This window comes from Octodon degus, unplaced genomic scaffold, assembly GCF_000260255.1.
Source record: "Octodon degus isolate 3935 unplaced genomic scaffold, OctDeg1.0 scaffold00086, whole genome shotgun sequence".
In the NCBI taxonomy this organism is placed as follows: domain Eukaryota; kingdom Metazoa; phylum Chordata; class Mammalia; order Rodentia; family Octodontidae; genus Octodon; species Octodon degus.
The window spans coordinates 4170336-4176066 of NW_004524662.1; the positions used below are offsets into that span (position 1 = coordinate 4170336).

The 5731-nt window shown below is 46.6% G+C and overlaps 1 pseudogene; it reads left to right on the forward strand.

Annotated features, from left to right (window-relative positions):
- The first annotated feature begins 1902 nt into the window (after positions 1-1902).
- On the forward strand, positions 1903-2181 carry LOC111818285 (annotated as a pseudogene).
- The last annotated feature ends 3550 nt before the right edge of the window (positions 2182-5731 follow it).

A 5731-nucleotide genomic window follows, 5' to 3' on the forward strand; every position in this document is an offset into this window, starting at 1 on the left:
AGCTTCCACCCGCACTGTTGATCAATTCTCATTATTAGCTCTTAGAAAAGCAGACAATCTCTGAGACAAGCCTGGCTTAGGATCAGAGAGTCAATATTCTACTGTAACAATCTGCCAAAAACCACAGTTCAGGCACATTTAAAGTGAGTCTCCCAGAGGACAGCAAGAGACGGGGGCCGCCAGGAGGAGCCTGGCCGCTGAGCTGGAGGCAGCCACAGCTGCCCCGGACACTTCTGAGCCGGTCAGGGTTACCATGAGAACACGTGCGTGAGCAGATGCAGAGTGACAGGTGACAGCGCAGCAGGGCTGCTGGGCTGAGGAAGTCGACCCAGCGCCCCTCGGTCGGTCGCACCGAGGAAGAGCTGAGTGCGTCGCGGCGGGGATGCGCAGGGAGGCCGCCAGTCGGAGGAGGTGGCGCCAGCATCAACTGAAAAACAGCTCACAAGGTACAGAGAGAAAGAGTAACAAAGACGACGCTGAGCTGTGGGACCAGCGATCCATGTAGCTGTGTGTGTGTGTGTGTGTGTGTGTGTGTGTGTGTGTGTGTGTGTGTGAATGTTATGGCCCAAAATGGTATCACCTCTGCAGTTTTACATTATTCAGCCACTGACACTTAAATTTGACAGAATGAATGACACACAGAACCAGCCAGAATGGGGTAGAAATGATCCAGGAGAGGCCAACCAGAGAAGCCAGAGGTGAGTGGAGAGCAAGGGGCTTGTTCACATACTGCTCAACTGCTAAAAATCTAATTTCATTAATGTGATTTAATTCTATGTAGTACTTAGTTTAAGTGATGGAAGAGATACAGCTATTTGAATTTTTGTTTCAGGCAGGGTCTCACCATGTACAGGCTGCACTTGAGTTTACTATGTGGCCCACAGTGGCCTCAAACTTACTGCAGTCCTCCTGCCTCAGCCTCCCAAGTGCTGGGATTATAGGGTAGTATCCCCACTCCTATATTAAAATTCCATTTTTAAAGACTATATAAGCATTTATCATATAATAGTAATAAAGGATATACATTGTGCTAAAATTTTAATTCTTTTTTGTTGTTTAAGACAGAGTTTTGCTATGTAGCCCAGGCTGGCCTTGAACCTGCTAGCCTCCTGCCTCAGCCTCCAAAGGGCTCGGATTACAGGGATACACCACCATGACCAGCTTCTCTTTTTTAAATGTGTAGAAAAATACCCTATAATGCCAAGTATGAATAGCATTTCTAGAGTTTTAGATATAAACTTACATAAAATGTCAATATTTTAAGCATTGTATAGATTTTTTTTCCTTTTCTTCCCAAACATCAAGAGACTTATGCATAATAAGCAACTATTTTATACCTAAAATTTTAAAATTGTATGTGGACCAACCTTTTACTTCCCTTGAATGCATGAGGCCTTTGCCTCAATCCCCAGCCCTAGAGGAAAAAAACAAGAGCCCGTAGAAGCAAGGGCCATATACATAACAGCCCACAGAACTAGGGTCTGGCATCCACCATATACAATCTTATTAACATGAGCCACTTCTTCCAACTGATTCTACCAGTAAATAGTACAATTACTTTAGAATCGCCTTAACCAGCCTTCCACACTGCCACCACGTCAACCTTCTAGGTCACAATTTATGTCCTTCCTGGCTTGGCACATCCGACGGACCACACAGACATGGCCCTTTCCTATGCCAACACCTCTCTTTCTGGCTTTGATTCTATGTGGAAATCAAGTGGGCAGGGCAGGCCACAGGCACATCTCCAAGTCCCCCCGAGGTTTCCATGTCTGCTAAGAGGAACTAAAGAGAATCTCAGAGGATTCGAACAGGAATGTAACACAATGAAATCAGAGCTTTAAGATTAATCTGGCTCTTTCTGGCTTTCTTCCAACACGCAGGCGCATAGAGTGCAACAACATGGCGGCCTCCGTGGATCTGTAGTTGAAGAAGGCCTTCACAGAGCTTGAAGCCAAAGTGATTGACACTCAGCAGAAGGTGAAGCTTGCAGACATTCAGACTGAACAATTGAATGGAATGAAAAAGCGTGCCCACCTCACAGACACAGAGATTATGACTGTGGTAGATGAGACTAACATGTATGAAGGTATAGGAAGATGCCTATTCTTCAATCCAAGGAGTGTTAAGGAAGCTGAAGACAACATCCAGGAGGTGCTGATGGCACGAAGGGCACAGTGAGCCTCTAAGGGACACTCTTCCTTTAGCCCCCCCTCTCATCTGCATGGGGTTCGCAGCCTCCCTCCACCCAGATGGATATTTTATCTGGTGGGGCCAACAATCAGCCCTGCACATTTTGTATTGCACTGAGCCTCTTCCGGGTTCCACCCTGTATATTCCCCCAGCTTTACCTGCCCTGGATGCTCCTCAGTCCTGCTGTGACACAGGAATTCCCAGGAGAAGGAAGACAGGAGCCAGGGCAGATAGGTATGTTCTACCTGACCCTGCCACTAGGTATGCTCGGCAGGTCAATAGAAGGTTTGTGTCACACACACACGCAAAAAAGAAGGTTAATCTGGCATCTGCAAAACAGAATTGAGCATAGAAGCTACTGGATTCAGGAGAAGGTTATGACGATCACATGTGCAGAGTCCAAAGGTCTGACTCTGCAGTGATAACATTAAGGAAGATACAGGTGGGGCTGGTGAGATGGCTCAGTGGTCTAAAGCACCTACTTAGAACAAGCTTAGCAAAGCACAGGGACCGCGGTTCAATCCCCCAGCACCACATGCCAGCCAGCCCCGCCCCCTGGTGGGCTGAGCTGGCCACACACACACACACACACACACATACACACACACATAAATAAATAAAATTAAAAAAAAAAAAAAGGAAGATACAGGTGAATTGAGTAGAGAGCTTGCCAGCAGGGGCAGTATTCAAGTCTAGCACTGCCAAGGAAAGAAAGAAAAAAAGAAAAGATGGATGTGACTAACATGACTAAAAATGATTTAGGCCAACTAAATTTAGGGCACGAAAGTTTTGCCTGGAAAAAAAGAAGCCTAAGAGATGGAGGTTGAGATTGACCTTAGAAAGAGAGGCAGGGCAGAAGAAAAGTAGATATTGGCGGAAGCTGGTATTCCTGAGGGTGAGTAATTTTAGGGATTATTTGGACAAAGCAAATCGCTAACCACATAGAAAGCACTAAGCTCCATGCACCAACAGGGAAATCAAAATGTGATTTCCTTTGTGTATATGTGAATAGGCTTACTGTTTTCTAAATTCAAGCTTAGTGAAGAAAAAGAACATGAACAGACAGTTTAGAGGGAAAAAGTCAAATGGCCAATAAGCATTTAAAGAGATGTTCAGTAGTGGAATTGCAGCTGCTATGGATTGGTTTCTAAAAATAGAATGTAATGCAGAAATCAAGTGTCCTATAGTCAGCCGTCCTTGCAAGCTTCTTAAACCACCAATAAAATACTCATATTTGTTGGTGCACAGAATCCCACAGGTGTATACAAGTGTGTAAAGGATTTTATTGGGAGGCCCCCCAAACCACCCCAGTTTCAGTTCAGTCATTTACAAATGGACTCACAGAACACAGAACTGTTGTGCCCATGGTTATGATTTATTGCAGCAAAATCACAGAGATTGAATCAGGGACAGAAAAATAAACATGTAACAGATTCTAGGAGAAATCATGCACAGAGCCTTGATGGCTGAGGATTCAATGAGGTTTGTGGATGAGTCACTTGGATTCATGTGATGTGGAGCGTTCATGTGACTGACCATAGCTACTCCATCTCCAGCCCCCCAGATATGTAAAGAACACAGTGTAGGTGGCCCAGGGCCCCAGGCAAACAAGGCTCAGTGTTCAAAATAAACCACACTGTAAACATGAACTTTCTGGCGTGGCTTATACCTTCCAAAGATATTCTTTCTTCATTATTCATTTATTTATTTCTGGACACAGGGTCTGGCTATGCAGTTTAGGCTGCCTTCAAACTCACTATGTAACCCAGGCTTGCTTTTAACTCCTGACACTCCTGCAACGGCCTCCTGAGTGCTGGAGGTGTGCACCACCACACCCAGCTTTTTCTTCTTTCTTTTGGAGACAGGGTCTCCCTTCGTGGCCTGGGGTGGCCTCAAACTCTCACTCCTCCCACCACGGCTTTAGAATCCCAGGGATTCTGGTAAGCACCACCCTGCCCACCAGGCAGGCTGCTCCCAAGGGCTGCAAGCCTAGGTCCAGATCTGGTTCAAGGTCCACCTCTGGGATTTGGACCCTGTCCCTTCTGATTTAACCCTTCAATGCACACACATGAGAATATGGGCAGCAGAGAGGGTACTATGCAAACCATCACTGATTAGACTCTATCTTTGGAGACCACACTCACAATTTGCTGTTCTCCTGGGGATGCACCCGGGGGCTGGGAGCATCCTGCTGCAGTCCCTGCACTGCCACCTCAGCCCTTCCTCCAGGAATTCAGCTGAGTAAATGACAGGCACGAACGAAGCTGTGGGCTCAAGAATGACAGGAGAGAGCAAAAACGTGAAAACCACCGAAGTATTCCAGATGAAGAAAACGATTCAACGAAGAGCTGCAGGTAGATACCTTGGGCTGGTACCCGGCCACGGAACACCTACATTACCGCGTGGGCAAAGTGCTGCAGGGTAGGGGATCTGCCTCATCCAGGCCATTTATAAGCTACTTGTTTCCTAAATCTTACTTGGAATGCTACACATCAGCGCTTGCAGCGCTCTCGGTGACCTTTGCACCCTGCAGAGCGCGGGAAAAATTGTCTCCGGATGTGCGCGCCTGGCTGGAGTCCACAGGGTAGTGCTTTGGGCTCCGCGCTCCACAGCGTCCTCTGGTGGCTGCCTCCCTGCCACGCAGCCACGTTGCGCGGAAGGTGATTCTGAGCATCTCTGTTGTTTAAACCCGCAGACGTGGCGCTACGCTGTTGCCCGCGAGAGGCTGCGCGGAGCTCTGCAGAGAAAACGCCTGTGAAACCTGAGTTTCACTCGGGGACCAGGCCTCACGCTCTTGGCCACGAGTGCAGCGTGGACGAACTAACTGTGTAGTAGCGTCGTCAACCGGAAACAATGCCCGTGGCAGCGTGTCTGAGGCTCACAAGACCCTGACAAAAGGAGGACCCAGAGGTCGAGGAGAAAGGAGGGCAGAGTAGGGAGGGGATGACGAGGATGAATAGGGGCGCGCTCCAGCGTCCCACCACGAATGTGGTCTGTATGTCTTGCTAACATGTACCAGTAACAATGTGGGGCGCCACCTGTAATCTCAGCACTTGGGAGGCTGAGGCAGGAGGATTGCTGCAAGTTAGTGGCCAGCCTGAACTACATCATGAGACCCTATCTTAAAATAAGGAAATAAACACACTTTTTTAAAAGATTAAAAGAAAATAATAAAAATTTTAAAACTTTACAAAATAAAATAATGCGATTTAGCTGTTATATGCAACCTGGAAGGTTATACAACAAGACATAAATAGTGGTATTTTTGATAATAAGAATGCAGTTGATTTTAATCGTTTATATTTTTCTGTATTTTCTATTAGTAACACGTGTGATATTTATAATGCAAGAACGGGCTAGGGAGACAGCTCAGTAGAATAAGCACTTGCCTGGCAAGCACAAGGGCCTGAGTTCAATACTCAGTTCTGAAAAAAAAAAAGGACAAATGAAAGATGGAAAAAGATATATTCTACAAAAAAAAAAGTGCTGGGGATATAGCTCAGTGGCACAGAGCCTGCCTGACAAGCACAAGGTCCTG